This window comes from Acanthochromis polyacanthus, chromosome 2 (assembly GCF_021347895.1).
Source record: "Acanthochromis polyacanthus isolate Apoly-LR-REF ecotype Palm Island chromosome 2, KAUST_Apoly_ChrSc, whole genome shotgun sequence".
Taxonomy (NCBI): domain Eukaryota; kingdom Metazoa; phylum Chordata; class Actinopteri; family Pomacentridae; genus Acanthochromis; species Acanthochromis polyacanthus.
In genome coordinates, this window is record NC_067114.1 from 44,798,715 (window position 1) to 44,817,281 (window position 18,567).

At 36.0% G+C, this 18,567-nt stretch overlaps 1 protein-coding gene and 1 long non-coding RNA gene across 3 annotated transcripts in view; one reads left to right on the forward strand and one right to left on the reverse strand.

The window, feature by feature from the left end:
* luzp2 (leucine zipper protein 2) overlaps positions 1–18,567 on the forward strand; it is a 289,918-nt gene that overhangs the window by 24,719 nt on the left and 246,632 nt on the right. The gene's annotated exons all lie outside the window — the stretch shown is intronic.
* On the reverse strand, positions 12,252–13,205 carry LOC127531066 (uncharacterized). Its single transcript, XR_007937933.1, has 4 exons — positions 13,190–13,205; positions 13,000–13,075; positions 12,354–12,581; positions 12,252–12,277 (listed from the first exon to the last, which is right to left on the reverse strand). It is a non-coding gene; the product is annotated as an uncharacterized LOC127531066 (long non-coding RNA).

The window sequence follows — 18,567 nt, forward strand, 5'->3', positions numbered from 1 at the left end:
AAATTAGCATTTGATGACAGGTGTTTGGATTAACACTGATTTAATGAGCTTTATGAAAGTCCCCCGAGGATGAATGTGGGGTTTTGGGATTTACCTACTTCTAGGATACAGTTGAAGACGGGCGAATGGAAAATCTCTTCACCAAATCCATTAAAATGTGTCCTTATCTTGAGCACATCCCACAGCAGCCACTGTTTTTTTATTTCATTTTGCTGCAGACGCCTCCATTGTGCTGAGGTTTCACAACACGTGCGGCCCAAATGTTGAATTCCTTTCGGAGCGTAAATTGATTCTCGTGGCGCCGTTCGTTATCTTGATTGCATGTCTAATTGGAAACGCATACACAAGGTCGCCAGCGAGGCGGCGGTCTCTGAGGAAGGCCACACATCTAACTTGGGTTTGGTACTTTGGCTGACCTTGTGTGTTGATTAATTAATAATATACATTAATAAATGCTTGGTGGCGTTAATTCTCTGCAGGAACCGCCTAATCAGTGTATTTATACTCTGCAGGAAACAAACAATAGCTTCTAATGACTGCTTTGTGCAACAATGCCACTAAATATACTTCAAATAGTGTTCTGTTTTCTGTAGCAATAACTGAAATGTCACATGCAGCTCTTTAGTTAGAGCTTCTGTTTTGGGGGTACAAAAAAGGATAAAATAATGGTCTAAAAATCAAGTCATGCACCTTTATTGAAACTAAAAAAGTACAAAATAGAATGAGAGGAAACTCAAACATGTCTTTTGTGCAGCATGGCAGAGTTACAACACCACAAGTCATGCTTTAAAAAGTCAAATTTGTGTATTTATTTTGCAAAAAACACATGAATCCAAGTTGGTGACTCTACAAACCGTACTTGTTAGCATTCTGTTCGGCTTGCGGTTCAACCTAGCGCTAAGTTTTTGCCACTTTACTGTTGATTTGAGCTGCAGGGTTCCAGTTTTACTCAGACTTTTAGTTTATTGTTGAATCTACGACCTCATAAACAATACATTTCATGCAAGATCAGGTTCAACGGCTAGTTTTCCTCTTCTAACAAAACCGTAGCATTTCAATCAGTTAGCATCACTTATTTTGGTTCATTTTTAAGTGGATATGAATATTACAAATGCATCATCATGTGTGGAAACCAGTTTAACCTACGATCGGACAATCTAATGATCTTATATTGTAAGAAAAGAACACGTTTTTCCTCCCTGTGGACTCCTTTTTCACTGCAAAATGACGACCTGTATGGAAACTGAAGAAGTGGAAAACATGTCTTTTGTGCAGCAGTTATAACACCATACATCATGAAAATAGTCATGTATATTGTTTATTCAACAACCTTATAAACAATACATTTCATGCAAGATCGGGCTAATTTTCCTCGTCTACGAAAACTGCAGCATCGCAATCAGTTAGAATCAGTTATTTAGGTTAATTTTCCAATTAATTTTGAATAGAATCTGTTTGTGTTTTGAGGAATCGTACAGAAAGTGTTATTACTTACGAGATGCTGTGTTATTTTTGTTGCTTTTTAAAGTTTGGCACTCCAGGTGCTGCTTTTTAGCTAGCTCCCTGCCAGGTTGCTAATTTTAGCTGCACTTATGGACTCCAAATCTGCCAGCTTGGACTTGGATTCATATTCCAGCTGCTTAGTAGCTCCTTTCAGGGTTTTGTTGTGCTTGTAGCTCTTCTTCATCCACCATGCCGACTTCAGTTTACAAACTTCAGCTCCAACATTTTGCATCTGCAGCTGGCGACTTTAAATGCATCTTGTTTTGCTCTGGATCTCAGTGTAGCGGCACAAGAAGCAGCTCTCCACCTGCTGCAGGTCGGAACAAACGGCCAGCTTGCAGTGGATCTACAGGAGAGCAAAACAAGGCCAGCTGCAGTGTGAAACGGTGGAGCTGATGTCCGTCTGTGGGACAAGAGACTCACCATTACGCATCGTGTTACGCAACTTATTTTGCAGACAGAAATCAGCACAGAGGACGAAGAAGAGCCTCGACCACGGCAGCATCCTGAAAGACGTGTCAGAGCAGTGAACAATGTGATTCAGCGCCTCGGCTGTTTCTGAATAAAGTCAGAGCTCAGGCAGGATGCAGAGACGTGAGTCGGGCCTTTTAGCCTTGAGCTGAAGTGACGGACTTTGTATCCAGGCAACCGCATTCACAATTAATTCTGTGATCAACACGAGTTCAGCTGAATCTGTGGGGAGAACTGTGATTCAGAACGAGGACCTTTATTCCACCGTCAGACAACAGAATGAGATTATCACGTGAAATATGCATTTCTATGCCCTTTATGGTCCTGCAAAAGGACAATTCAACACACAACTCTTAAGTCTATGATCCAAAGCAGTCCCTAGTCTTTTCTTTCTTTGTATTTGTCACATTTTTTTCACTAAGCGCTCCTTTTTCACTTCAAAATAAAGTCCTGCAACTCTGTAGACGCTTAAGAAGAAGTAGGTGAACTCAGACATGTCGTTTCTGCACCATTATAATTCCATTAGTCATGAAGAAAGTCAAATTTCTTCATTTATTTTGCAAAAAAAATGGAATCAACTTCACAAAAATTGGAAAAAAATTGGTGACTACTTTAATTTTCCTGCTTTGTGTACACACAGCCTGCAGCTCCACCTTTAGGACATCAAAAAAATCCCTGAGTGTTTGCAGTCTGACTGCTGATTTCACTTAAATCCCTGGTGCATTTTTAGTAGCATTGAAAAATAGATAATTTCTTTGTTTTTAACCGAATCTAGTTGTTGCAAGGCTTTTGTTTTTGATGAATTTTTAAATGAGACACATAGAATGAAGCGATAATGATGAACTAATAAAATTAATAAAATTGATTTAATAAAAATAAAATCAATATCTAAAACAAAATGGTATTGATGTGTAAGCTGAGCCAATCAAGCCTTTGATAGTTTATGACTGATTATTGATGAATATGGAGCAGAAAATTGTAAAAGAAATGGTTTATTTTTCAAAAATTTCGAAGCCCAAATGTTCTGCAATTCTGGAATAATCCAAAACTATTTGATCACGAGTCGTACAAGCGATAAAGTTCAAAAGCTCACATTCATTGTGTACGATGAGAATATTTTTTATAATATCTCCTGCAGAGTGACTAAACAAACAAACATGTGTGATGTTGCATTATTATGTGAAGTATTTTTGGGATGTTTTTCTTCAACCTAAAGACCTTAATTAAACTTTATCTCAAAGTCAGGACTGATGCTTGAGTATCTGCACTACAAAGCGCTCCGTGTCGGCCCACCTGCAGGCGTCGGGAATAATTTCCTCTGGAAGCGTTTTAATGTGTTCATTTCTCGCGAGCGCATTATGCAGACGGGTTATGTGTGAATCCCAGATCGCCAGAAGAGGTTGGTGTTAGTTTTACAAAGAACTTTTTGAACAAACAAAGGGATGCAGATTTTCCTTCCACTTCAGGAATAGCTGATGAGTCCATTTATTATTCCGTTGCAGTTCGGCCGCACATTTTGAAGCGAAAACGGCAAAAATTTGTGTATTACAGCTTCCCCAGAGGAGATTTTCTGTGGTTTTCTTGCTCGATTATGATTCAGTTTAACCTTTTAGTTCACTTTTTAGATTCCCTTTAGCTAAAAAAACTATCGGATACAAAAACAAACCATCCCCTTGTGGACATTTCTCAACTTCACTCCGTGAGGAAAAGGTGACGGAGCGCACAAACATGAATACATTTGTTTATAATTATTTAAATTTTGAATTTGATCTGGTATTTATTAGGAGTTTTATTCGTAGTCATTATGTACAAAGATTAAAACTTTTATTTTGACGCACTGCCACTCTAGAGAGTGAATGAATGAAAATTATTGAAGTTATCTGAGTGCAAAAGCACATTATTTCTGCTTTAATCTGTATTTATTTAGTATCTATGCAGTTATTTATATTTGTAACCATGAACACTAACAATAAAGTCACTGTTCTCTGTTCTAAATGTCAAATTAAAAGCCTCAGAAGTGCTAATTCTGGCACCAGATGTTGAAAATGTGTGCTAATTTTAGTCAAATTTTAGGTTTCGTCATTTTTATTAGCATTTTTGTCATTTTAGTCAACAAAAACCTTTAAGTTTAGTTTTGCGTTGATTTTTTTGAATCTATTCGTGCTATTTTAGAATTTGTCATTTTGAGACCATCTTTGTATGCAGTTGCCATGGTGACAGCTGTTGTCATCTATAATGAAATTAATGTAAAAGACTGTGTTTATTGCCAAACTCTCACCTGCTCTCTCTTGTTTTTCATCCTGTTCACCTGTATTTAGCATTAGCATTAGCATCCCTGCAGCTACCTGTCCTCTCCGTCGACATCGTTAAGTCGATGATTCGCTCAGGTTTTTACACTAAAACCCTGTTTGCTGTCAACGTTTAGCCTGACGAGAGATGCTAAAAGGTCGATAGCGGCGTTGCGAAACATCTGGAGGAAGATTTAGCTATTAATCCCCGAACTGAGTCACTCCGTCTGCAGGAAACATGCAAGAAAATCCCCCAGAAAGTAGAAGTTCCAAACTAGCTTAGCTTTGTAGCTGCTGCCTGCTTGTTTGTCACAACATTTACAGTCCATGAGTCATGCCTGTTTTCTCTCCTAGAGCTGGTAAAGTCTGATGACATTATGCAGTTGGAGGAACTGAACGTTTGTTTTTAACCGCATGTCAAACTGATGAATCTATGGGATGCACAGACACTGCAGGTCACTGAATAAGAGGGAAAACAGAGCGGCTGGTTGGCTGCGGTCGACCTTTTATGCTGCTTTTGCTGAATTTTTAGTGCTTTTTATTCACCAACATGCTCCTGAATGTATCGATGTTTTGCCAGCAAGAACTCCAGACTCATGCTAACTGCTTTTATAAACTATGATAGGATCTAAAAGGGCTCCTCTGTAGGATCTGTGGTGTTTGAGAGACTCATGCTAACCGCTTTTATAAACCATGACAGCATCTAAAAGGGCTCCTCTGTAGGATCTGTGGTGTTTGAGAGACTCATGCTAACCGCTTTTATAAACCATGATAGCATCTAAAAGGGCTCCTCTGTAGGATCTGTGGTGTTTGAGAGACTCATGCTAACTGTTTTTAGAAACCATGATAGCATCTAAAAGGGCTCCTCTGTAGGATCTGTGGTGTTTGAGAGACTCATGCTAACCGCTTTTATAACCCATGATAGCATCTAAAAGGGCTCCTCTGTAGGATCTGTGGTGTTTGAGAGACTCATGCTAACCGCTTTTATAAACCATGATAGCATCTAAAAGGGATCCTCTGTAGGATCTGTGGTGTTTGACAGACTCATGCTAACCGCTTTTATAACCCATGATAGCATCTAAAAGGGCTCCTCTGTAGGATCTGTGGTGTTTGAGAGACTCATGCTAACCGCTTTTATAAACCATTATAGCATCTAAAAGGGCTCCTCTGTAGGATCTGTGGTGTTTGACAGACTCATGCTAACCGCTTTTATAAACCATGATAGGATCTAAAAGGGCTCCTCTGTAGGATCTGTGGTGTTTGAGAGACTCATGCTAACCGCTTTTATAAACCATTATAGCATCTAAAAGGGCTCCTCTGTAGGATCTGTGGTGTTTGACAGACTCATGCTAACCGCTTTTATAAACCATTATAGCATCTAAAAGGGCTCCTCTGTAGGATCTGTGGTGTTTGACAGACTCATGCTAACCGCTTTTATAAACCATGATAGGATCTAAAAGGGCTCCTCTGTAGGATCTGTGGTGTTTGAGAGACTCATGCTAACCGCTTTTATAAACCATTATAGCATCTAAAAGGGCTCCTCTGTAGGATCTGTGGTGTTTGACAGACTCATGCTAACCGCTTTTATAAACCATTATAGCATCTAAAAGGGCTCCTCTGTAGGATCTGTGGTGTTTGACAGACTCATGCTAACCGCTTTTATAAACCATGATAGGATCTAAAAGGGCTCCTCTGTAGGATCTGTGGTGTTTGAGAGACTCATGCTAACCGCTTTTATAAACCATGATAGCATCTAAAAGGGCTCCTCTGTAGGATCTGTGGTGTTTGAGAGACTCATGCTAACCGCTTTTATAAACCATGATAGCATCTAAAAGGGATCCTCTGTAGGATCTGTGGTGTTTGACAGACTCATGCTAACCGCTTTTATAACCCATGATAGCATCTAAAAGGGCTCCTCTGTAGGATCTGTGGTGTTTGAGAGACTCATGCTAACTGCTTTTATAAACCATTATAGCATCTAAAAGGGCTCCTCTGTAGGATCTGTGGTGTTTGACAGACTCATGCTAACCGCTTTTATAAACCATGATAGGATCTAAAAGGGCTCCTCTGTAGGATCTGTGGTGTTTGAGAGACTCATGCTAACCGCTTTTATAAACCATTATAGCATCTAAAAGGGCTCCTCTGTAGGATCTGTGGTGTTTGAGAGACTCATGCTAACCGCTTTTATAAACCATGATAGGATCTAAAAGGGCTCCTCTGTAGGATCTGTGGTGTTTGAGAGACTCATGCTAACCGCTTTTATAAACCATGATAGCATCTAAAAGGGCTCCTCTGTAGGATCTGTGGTGTTTGAGAGACTCATGCTAACCGCTTTTATAAACCATGATAGGATCTAAAAGGGCTCCTCTGTAGGATCTGTGGTGTTTGAGAGGACTTCATTGACCGGCGTCAAGCTGCAGACCTGACCGCTCTTAAAAAGACGTGAACAATGGTCACCGGTGGGAGCTGGAATTTGTCTGCGGCGAACACGACCTTGTCAATCTCGTCTTTATCAGCCGCCGTCCAGACAAAAGGTTGTGTATAAAGTCACCTGCTGTGGGCATCGACTGCAGCTCGGTGGGAGAAAGTCTCCATGTGCCAGTCTGTCCTTGAGTTGGTGAAGATGCTTAACAGCTCATCCAGATGCACTTTATAGATATGCACACCTTAAAAAGTCTGTAAAAACTCAAGTTCACATCTGTAAGTCAGGGTTTTTTCACCACAGCAGCTTGAAAATGTTCAATAGACATAATATTACAGCAGCTAGCTTGCCAAAAACTTCTATGTAATAATGGAAAATAACTATTTTATGGAAATAAAGTAATTTTCCTAAATTAAAACACATTTTCTATGCCTAATTTTTCATGTCTATGTGTGAGATAAAACTTTATCGATCATGAAAGACATACTAGTGCCAGATATTACTCAGAAAAAAGTCAAAATGAGAATAATAAATGGAACTCCTAAAGTATGAAAAATCATATATTAGACCTTTGATATTTTACTGAATTCAAATATGTTAATTAAAATAAGAGTAGAATAGAAAAGTAAAAGTGATATAATAGGTAATGTCACACATGCTGTTGAAGCATTGCACCTCAAAAACTAAATATTTCACAGTATGTCGACATTATTTTACATAAAACTGAAATATTAAGTACTGCAATATGGAACTATATTTTTAATGTTTAATTCAGCTTATTTACATGTATGAAAACAATGAAATTACCCTGCTAAAAGGTAAATTATTTGACATAATACTGCAAGTAAATGCTGTTATTAGTTGGTTTTATTATGTAAATTTATGAAATATCATTCAAAACATGCCAAAGTACTGACTTAAACTTGAAATTCGGAAAATAGTTCTTCACAGTCTTCACAGCTTTTGATGTTATTTCATATTAGAGAAGTAAATTCATGGTGTGTTTTTGTAATTTTATGTGGGTTTTTTCATGTGTTTCACAAATACAGACAATGCAGATCTGCTATGATGCAAATTATTAGATTTAATACCATAGAAAAATGCAGTAATTGGTTGTGTTTCATATGCAATTTTATGTAATATCATGGAAAATATGTCAAAATACTGCAGTAATGCCACCAAATAGGGAACTAGTTCTTCGTGAATACAGATTTCTGATGTTATTTTGCATTACATATGCAAATTCACTGTTTATTTTTGTAATTTTATTCAGATTTTTGCATTTTTCACAAATATAACACATCACAGTTGAATGCTTCTGGTATAAGACAGCAGACAAATGCTGTCACTGACTGAGTTTTGTGTGATTTTATGTAAGAAATCATTGAAAATACATCAAAATATTGTTGTAAAACTACAAAATAGGAAGCTAGCTATTCACAACTACAGGTTTTTGATGTTTTTTTTGCGTTAGACATGCAAGCTCAGTGTTTCGTTTTGTCATTTAAATATTTTTTTCATGTATTTCTGAAATGCAGACAATGCAGACCTGCCTTAATGCAAATTTTAAGACATAATACTACAGAAAAATGCAATTTTTAGTTCAGTTTTCAGTGATTTTATGTAAAAATCACTGAAAATATGACAAAGTACTGTTGTAGAACTAGTAAATAGGAAATAAGTTATTTACAGGTAGAAGTTTTTGTTGTTATTTTGCATCAGACATGCAAAGTCATTGTTTAATTTTGTAATTTTTTCATGTATTTCAAAAATAAAAGCAACACAGACCTGTTATAACACGAACAATCAGGTGTAATACTGCAGAAAAATAGCTGAAATTTTATTTAATTTCATGGAAATTATGTTAGAATACTGTTATAAAACTAATAAATAGGAAACTAGCTCTTCATAACTGGGGTTTGGATGTTTAGTTTGCAGTAGACATGAAATTTGTGGTTTATTTCTGATATTTTACTTATTTTTTCCCTCTATTTTCACACAAATATGCAACATAAACAGTGAAAATTACAGTTCCTTCCCTGAGAGAAGCTAACCAGCCTGTTGTCATTTAAAACAGTTCCCATGTCAGTGTCTAAACGCACATTTCTATCTCCTGTCGGTCCCGTGAGCCTCTCCAGTCTTGTGTAATACGTTACACAAGTCGCATTAATCCAACACCTCCCAACCTTGACAACAGGTTCCCTCTGAATATAGAGCCTGGCTGCGCAGCGAGCTCAATCCCATTACTTAAATGGATAGGACTAATAATAAAATATTACTTCCAACCTAACCGGATTAACAGCCATCTCCTGGGAACCCGTCGAGCCGCCTTTTCTACATAAACACCTTTTATACAAACGCAGGCTTTTAGGGCCCGGTTCATTCCACCCCGCTGTTGTGTTGCAGGAGGGATGATAATAAACGCCGGACAAACGAGGCAGGGCTCTTTAAATAGTCTGTTTATGTGCTTACTGCTGCTGCTGCTCACTGTATGGATGAATTAATGCCAAACACACACAAACACACACACACACACACACAGGTCAGTCCAGGAATGCTAAACATTTGTAGACTGGATGCCGCAGAAAATGCAGATGAAAAGAAAAAGGTGAGGAGCTCTGAATCAGCACTTAGAGCTGAATGTTCACAGGAAGGAGCAGAAAAATACTGCATTAGGGCAAAGTACTGGCAGGAAATGGTACAGAAAACTGCAATATTCTAATCCTATGAAGTAGCCACAGATTAGAAGCAGTAAATTAGACTCGCAAATGTTGACTTTAAAGCTCATAAAATGGAACAATGAGGCACATTCACAGCGAATCATTTCCATATTCCTCCATATTCCTCCACATTTTAATTAGTTCTATTACTTTTAGTGAGTCGTAATCTCTGCATTGCATTTGCTGCCGTGTCTAATCAAGCTTTCTACGGACAATCTTAATCTGTAAATTACTGTTTACGGTTATGTATGAAGGAAGTCAGAGTCATCATATGTGAAAAAAATCTAAAATCTTTCTGATTCTGATTTTATAAAAACTTCAGATGCGCATGTTTTCAGTGTTTGTTTTTTTCCTGCTTTTAATGGTCCAAAAATGTCCTATTTATTTATAATAATGATATCAATAATAATAATAATAATAATAATAATAATAATAATAATAATGCAAATTATTCTTCTTTTTTATTTCAGTGTGTTTTTATTTTTAAAGAAGAAAAACATAGATACATAAAAAATTACAAGCATAAATAATAAGCTTACATAATTAATCCCCCCACCCCCATCCAAAAAAACAAACAAAAAAATCCAAAACAATAAAGTAGAAAAAATTCTTCTTATTATTTTTTTTTTACACTCAACACAAAAAATTAGATCCTTTTTGAAAATAAAAATTTATTTGGGACCACTAGCAGCAGCAAAAACAACAACAACAACATAATAATATTAATAATAATAATAATAATAATAGAAATAAAAAGAAGAAGAAGAATCCTGTGTAAATTTATATTTTATAAATTATCATTTTATATTGTCTGTCTGCTTTTCGCTTCTGTTTTTAAACATGCAATAGAAATAATTCAAATTTTATTTTATTAAATACTATAAACTGAATTGTTTAAGATACAATGTCAGATAAAAAAAAAAAATTAATTTAATTTGATTACATTTTACAATACCGTCGGGTCTATCTCCCAAAAGTTATTCCCAAAATTAACAACACTGTGTCATTTCAGCCACAATATCACAGAAATAAACTGGATTTGGATCGACTAAATACTGTAAAGAATGAATAAATCAGGTCTATTTGCTCCCAAACAATCTCTAATATGAACAACAATGCATCATTTTAGCCACAATATTACAGAAATAAACTTGATTTTACTATAAAAATCAGGTCTGTCTCCAAAAATGTCTAATTTAGCCACATTATCCATATCATTACATAAACTTATCACACTGTAGTTTGTACTTTAATTACTGTAGAGCCTCACCTTATTATAGATTAAAGTCAGTTACATTTATGTTTCTGTGTATTTTGTGCGGTTTAATCCCTAAAATGTAAATGCTCCTGTATAAATAACACTATGAGGTGTTAACTGCAGCGTTTATTCCTGTTACTTTCATTTTTAATCCTCTTTAGTGGAACAGCAGCTGCTCTCAGATCTGCTGCTGAACAATGTCGTCTTCCACTGAAGCCACTGTTTGCATGTTTGCTCTTATTTATTTGTGAAATTTGTTTCATAATTTGACATTTGTCTTGCTGTAAAGCACTTTGCTATACACGTAAAGTTATTTTTTTATTGCTGTACAGTCACGCACATGTATGAGAATTTTAACACCACACATCGTAATTAAAATACATTTTCTAGTCCTAATTTTACACAAGATCAAGTGTATTTTTTAGTTTTTTAAGATAAGATTAAACTTTATTAACCTTAAAGAAATTATTGTGTCAGATATAACCCAGAAAAAATAAATATGGGCCCTAAAAGTTGAAAAACTACAATGATTAAACTGAAATAAAGCTGGAATAAAAAAAAAGTTTAAAAAAATTTGCACATAAAAAATGAAATATTGCTGCAAAGAATTTAAATTTTTGCACTTAAAAAAATACAATTTTGCACCTAAAAATGAAATGTTGCACCAGAAAATTTTTATATTACACCAGAAAAATAAAATATTGAACATAAATATTTAAATATTGTGCATAACAAATAAAACATTGCACATAACAAATAAAACATTGCACATGAAATTGAAATCTTGCACCACAAAAATGAAATATTGTGCATAACAAATGAAATATTGCACAATAAAAATGAAATATGAACCAGAAAAATGAAGTATTGCCCATAAAAATGTAAATAGTGCACCAGAAAAAATAAATATTGCACATGCAAATTGAAATATTGCACAAAATAAATAAAATATTGTGACTGAAAAATGAAATATTGCACACAAAAATGTAAATATTTTGCATAACAAATGAAATATTGCACATTACGTCTTTTGCAAATGCTCACTGTGTAGAATTATGTCGTTTTTAAAAAAAAATGCTGCTAGTATCTGTGTATTTCCTTTATTGTTTATTATTTTTTACTGATTGAGACGTGAGGAAGCTCATGTTGAGCTGTGACATCATCAACATGGCCGTCCATCCCATCATTCCCTCCTCCAGCCCTGCATGAGCGGTTCAGCTGATGTGAGACTCTAACCGTCGATCAGAGCATTGTTTTCTCCTGCTGCTTCATGATGAAAATCGATAAACGTGACGGTTCTGACAGCTCCATCGTTGATCCTCCCGTTGACCTGGATGACCTTACAGCATCTGGAAAACAAACACGAGGTCGCTGTTCGACCGCCGTCACTGCTGAAAGTATCCACCATCCAAACAGTAAGAAGCCCCGCTGTGACTCTGAAACATATTCTCAACGCTGTCGCAACGTTTTAGCTCAGAGAGTCAGGTGAGCGTGGCGTTAATGAATTCTGAGTTCTGATGTAACCGTCATGTGTGCGGTGAAACAGACTCTCAGCAGCGTTAACGAGGACTCCGCTCCTGTCCGCGGCGTTCTGATTCAATTAGAGCCCAGATACCTGAAGAATAGACTCACAGTGATCCACAGTATTAATACCTGAAGAATAGACCCACAGTGATCCACAGTATTAATACCTGAAGAATAGACTCACAGTGATCCACAGTATTAATACCTGAAGAATAGATTCACAGTGATCCACAGTATTAATACCTGAAGAGGAGACCCACAGTGATCCACAGTATTAATACCTGAAGAATAGACTCACAGTGATCCACAGTATTAATACCTGAAGAATAGACTCACAGTGATCCACAGTATTAATACCTGAAGAATAGACTCACAGTGATCCACAGTATTAATACCTGAAGAATAGATTCACAGTGATCCACAGTATTAATACCTGAAGAGGAGACCCACAGTGATCCACAGTATTAATACCTGAAGAGGAGACCCACAGTGATCCACAGTATTAATACCTGAAGAATAGACTCACAGTGATCCACAGTATTAATACCTGAAGAATAGACCCACAGTGATCCACAGTATTAATACCTGAAGAGGAGACCCACAGTGATCCACAGTATTAATACCTGAAGAATAGACTCACAGTGATCCACAGTATTAATACCTGAAGAATAGACTCACAGTGATCCACAGTATTAATACCTGAAGAATAGACCCACAGTGATCCACAGTATTAATACCTGAAGAATAGACCCACAGTGATCCACAGTATTAATACCTGAAGAATAGACGCACAGTGATCCACAGTATTAATACCTGAAGAATAGACCCACAGTGATCCACAGTATTAATACCTGAAGAATAGACCCACAGTGATCCACAGTATTAATACCTGAAGAATAGACGCACAGTGATCCACAGTATTAATATCTGAAGAGGAGACCCACAGTGATCCACAGTATTAATATCTGAAGAATAGACTCACAGTGATCCACAGTATTAATACCTGAAGAGGAGACCCACAGTGATCCACAGTATTAATACCTGAAGAATAGACTCACAGTGATCCACAGTATTAATATCTGAAAAATAGACTCACAGTGATCCACAGTATTAATACCTGAAGAATAGACACACAGTGATCCACAGTATTAATACCTGAAGAATAGACCCACAGTGATCCACAGTATTAATACCTGAAGAATAGACTCACAGTGATCCACAGTATTAATATCTGAAAAATAGACTCACAGTGATCCACAGTATTAATACCTGAAGAATAGACCCACAGTGATCCACAGTATTAATACCTGAAGAATAGACCCACAGTGATCCACAGTATTAATATCTGAAGAATAGACTCACAGTGATCCACAGTATTAATACCTGAAGAATAGACTCACAGTGATCCACAGTATTAATATCTGAAAAATAGACTCACAGTGATCCACAGTATTAATACCTGAAGAATAGACTCACAGTGATCCACAGTATTAATACCTGAAGAATAGACTCACAGTGATCCACAGTATTAATATCTGAAGAATAGACTCACAGTGATCCACAGTATTAATACCTGAAGAGGAGACTCACAGTGATCCACAGTATTAATACCTGAAGAATAGACACACAGTGATCCACAGTATTAATACCTGAAGAGGAGACTCACAGTGATCCACAGTATTAATACCTGAAGAATAGACACACAGTGATCCACAGTATTAATACCTGAAGAGGAGACACACAGTGATCCACAGTATTAATATCTGAAGAATAGACTCACAGTGATCCACAGTATTAATACCTGAAGAGGAGACTCACAGTGATCCACAGTATTAATACCTGAAGAATAGACTCACAGTGATCCACAGTATTAATACCTGAAGAATAGACTCACAGTGATCCACAGTATTAATACCTGAAGAATAGACCCACAGTGATCCACAGTATTAATATCTGAAGAATAGACTCACAGTGATCCACAGTATTAATATCTGAAGAATAGACTCACAGTGATCCACAGTATTAATACCTGAAGAATAGACTCACAGTGATCCACAGTATTAATACCTGAAGAATAGACCCACAGTGATCCACAGTATTAATATCTGAAGAATAGACCCACAGTGATCCACAGTATTAATATCTGAAGAATAGACCCACAGTGATCCACAGTATTAATATCTGAAGAATAGACTCACAGTGATCCACAGTATTAATACCTGAAGAATAGACTCACAGTGATCCACAGTATTAATACCTGAAGAATAGACACACAGTGATCCACAGTATTAATATCTGAAGAATAGACTCACAGTGATCCACAGTATTAATACCTGAAGAATAGACACACAGTGATCCACAGTATTAATACCTGAAGAATAGACTCACAGTGATCCACAGTATTAATACCTGAAGAATAGACACACAGTGATCCACAGTATTAATACCTGAAGAATAGACTCACAGTGATCCACAGTATTAATACCTGAAGAATAGACACACAGTGATCCACAGTATTAATACCTGAAGAATAGACCCACAGTGATCCACAGTATTAATATCTGAAGAATAGACTCACAGTGATCCACAGTATTAATACCTGAAGAATAGACTCACAGTGATCCACAGTATTAATACCTGAAGAATAGACACACAGTGATCCACAGTATTAATATCTGAAGAATAGACTCACAGTGATCCACAGTATTAATATCTGAAGAATAGACTCACAGTGATCCACAGTATTAATACCTGAAGAATAGACTCACAGTGATCCACAGTATTAATATCTGAAGAATAGACCCACAGTGATCCACAGTATTAATACCTGAAGAATAGACTCACAGTGATCCACAGTATTAATACCTGAAGAATAGACTCACAGTGATCCACAGTATTAATATCTGAAGAATAAACCCACAGTGATCCACAGTATTAATATCTGAAGAATAGACTCACAGTGATCCACAGTATTAATATCTGAAGAATAGACCCACAGTGATCCACAGTATTAATATCTGAAGAATAGACTCACAGTGATCCACAGTATTAATACCTGAAGAATAGACTCACAGTGATCCACAGTATTAATATCTGAAGAATAAACCCACAGTGATCCACAGTATTAATATCTGAAGAATAGACTCACAGTGATCCACAGTATTAATACCTGAAGAATAGACTCACAGTGATCCACAGTATTAATACCTGAAGAGGAGACCCACAGTGATCCACAGTATTAATACCTGAAGAATAGACTCACAGTGATCCACAGTATTAATACCTGAAGAATAGACCCACAGTGATCCACAGTATTAATACCTGAAGAATAGACTCACAGTGATCCACAGTATTAATACCTGAAGAATAGACCCACAGTGATCCACAGTATTAATACCTGAAGAATAGACTCACAGTGATCCACAGTATTAATACCTGAAGAATAGACTCACAGTGATCCACAGTATTAATACCTGAAGAATAGACTCACAGTGATCCACAGTATTAATACCTGAAGAATAGACCCACAGTGATCCACAGTATTAATACCTGAAGAATAGACCCACAGTGATCCACAGTATTAATACCTGAAGAATAGACCCACAGTGATCCACAGTATTAATATCTGAAGAATAGACTCACAGTGATCCACAGTATTAATATCTGAAGAATAGACCCACAGTGATCCACAGTATTAATATCTGAAGAGGAGACCCACAGTGATCCACAGTATTAATATCTGAAGAATAGACACACAGTGATCCACAGTATTAATATCTGAAGAATAGACCCACAGTGATCCACAGTATTAATATCTGAAGAATAGACACACAGTGATCCACAGTATTAATATCTGAAGAATAGACACACAGTGATCCACAGTATTAATATCTGAAGAATAGACCCACAGTGATCCACAGTATTAATATCTGAAGAGGAGACCCACAGTGATCCACAGTATTAATATCTGAAGAATAGACACACAGTGATCCACAGTATTAATATCTGAAGAGGAGACCCACAGTGATCCACAGTATTAATATCTGAAGAATAGACTCACAGTGATCCACAGTATTAATACCTGAAGAGGAGACACAAAGCTACAAAGTGCTTAAAGACAAGATAAATGTCAAATAATGAAACAAATTCAACAAATAAATAAGAGCAAATGTGCAACAAAAGCAAGAAAGTCACATAAAAATGCAGTAGTAGACTTGATTATTTGCATTATATTATGATTTCTGTTATTTTTGAACATTCAGATATCCTTAATTAAACATTAACAACATATTTCAGTGGTTAAATATTCAATATATTATTTTTGTGGTACAATATTTCATTTATTATGGGCAACATTTCAATTTTTGGTGAAATATTTCAATTTCACATGCTATTTTTCATTTGTTTTGTGCAATATTGAATGTTTCTGGTGCAATGTTTCTAGTTTTAGTGCAATATTTTATATGTTATGTGTAACATTACATTTTTGTGTGCAATATTTCAATTTCAAGCACAATATTTCACCTTTTCTAGTGCAATATTCATTTTAATTTCATTGGCAAATCTCATAATGAAACAGTACGATACCTAATTATCTGCGTTAGAGTAGATAATTTCATTGTTTTTGCACATATCGTTACTTAAACCTGACCAATATATTTCACTATGTTAATGTTCACTGTATCACTTTCATGTGCGACATTGTCAAATGTTAGACAATGCATAAAATTTGTGTATGCTTTTGTATTTCAAAGCACAGACCTGTTATAATGCAGACAATCAGGCAAAATACTACAGAAAATGACGTTATTATTGGGTTTTATTGCACAATTTTATGTAATTTCATGGAAAATATGTCCAAATACTGATATTTTAGTGGTACACCACGAAAACTCAAAGTCTTACCAAGTCTATTTGTTTTATTTTTAGTCAAAATTACTCATCCCACTTGTTTTAAGGCAAACTCACTGAACAAGTGACATTTCAGCAAGATGGAGACACTTGTTCCTGAGAGAAGAATAGAAGTTTTACTGATATATATTTAATCATTTTTAAGATTTTTTTTTTTTTTGGAAGATTTTTACTCATTTTTTCAAAATATTTACAAGAACTTTCTTGCCAAATTTGTGGGATTTTTTAAAAATCAAACTTTTAAGGGAAACTTTTAAGGAATTATTGGAATTTTCTTCCTGAAGGTTTTGCAAATTTTCAGAAATTTGGGGAATTTTTTGCTGAATTTTTGGATTTTTTTCAGACAAGGAAAGGAAACTTCTTGGTGCCTGTAAATGAGGACAACAGGAGGGATTAGACACTGCATCTTAAATGTCTTATGTCAAATAATCTTGAAATTCTCTTGTTTTGAGTTGAATTTTACAAGAAAATTCAAAATAAGTTTAATACATCTCAAATTAGGAGGTTACATGAAAATACAAATCTATTTTTGAGTGAAAAACTGCAATTATTGTTTTGTTTAGCATATCTGGCTTATTTTAAGACACCTAAGCTTGACAATCCTGGAAACATAAAGCTTAAAATAAGTTTTCTCAGCTTGTTTTAAGATCTCAATATTCTAAATATCGGATCTTATTTCAAGAAATCTTACCAAGCCATTTTCACTTGTTTCAGGGTAAAAGTTCCTTAAGATAAGTTTTTTTTCTTGTTTTGAGAGGGGCATTTTTTCCAGTGTAAACGGGGAACCAGTTATTAAAATAATCTGTGAAGTGGTGCTGAGCCAGAAAACTTGACCTGTAGACGATTTTCACCGGAATAATCAACGACTTAAACTGTGATATTTGATGAAAATTATTTTATTCCACTTGTGTTATTAAAAAGATGTCCAAAAATAAGCTGTGTGGACTCTTCAGATTGTGTAGAACCAACATGTTGGCGCTCCGCGGTGCAGCTGTGCAGCTACTGGACGCTCAGATGTGACCAAGAGTCACATGACCAAAATTCAGGAAGTTGTTTTTTTAACTGAATTTGGTCGAACTGCAGGCAGTGTTCAGAGCACAAATTAGAAATGTTTGCTGTAAAATGTCTGTAATATGGACCTTTTCTCCAGGGTTAGTAACACAAAATGTCAGAAGAGTTTTCAAGTTTTTGTAAAGTGAGAAATCAAATAAATTCAACTTTAGCTTTTTGTCTGCGCAGCGTCTCGGTCATCCAGGTCGAGGTAAACCTCAGAGCTTCAGTAAAAACCAAAATGATTCTCTTTCTGCTCCTTGAAGATGTTCCACCTCTGACCTGAGACGCTTCCTCGGTTATTTATTTCTTTTTATTTATGATTTATGGCGTTATAACATTTTGATTTCTTTCTCCTTGTGCTCGTTCTACAGAGGACTTTATTTAACAGTTTCAACAGAAGATGTCAAAGTAATGACT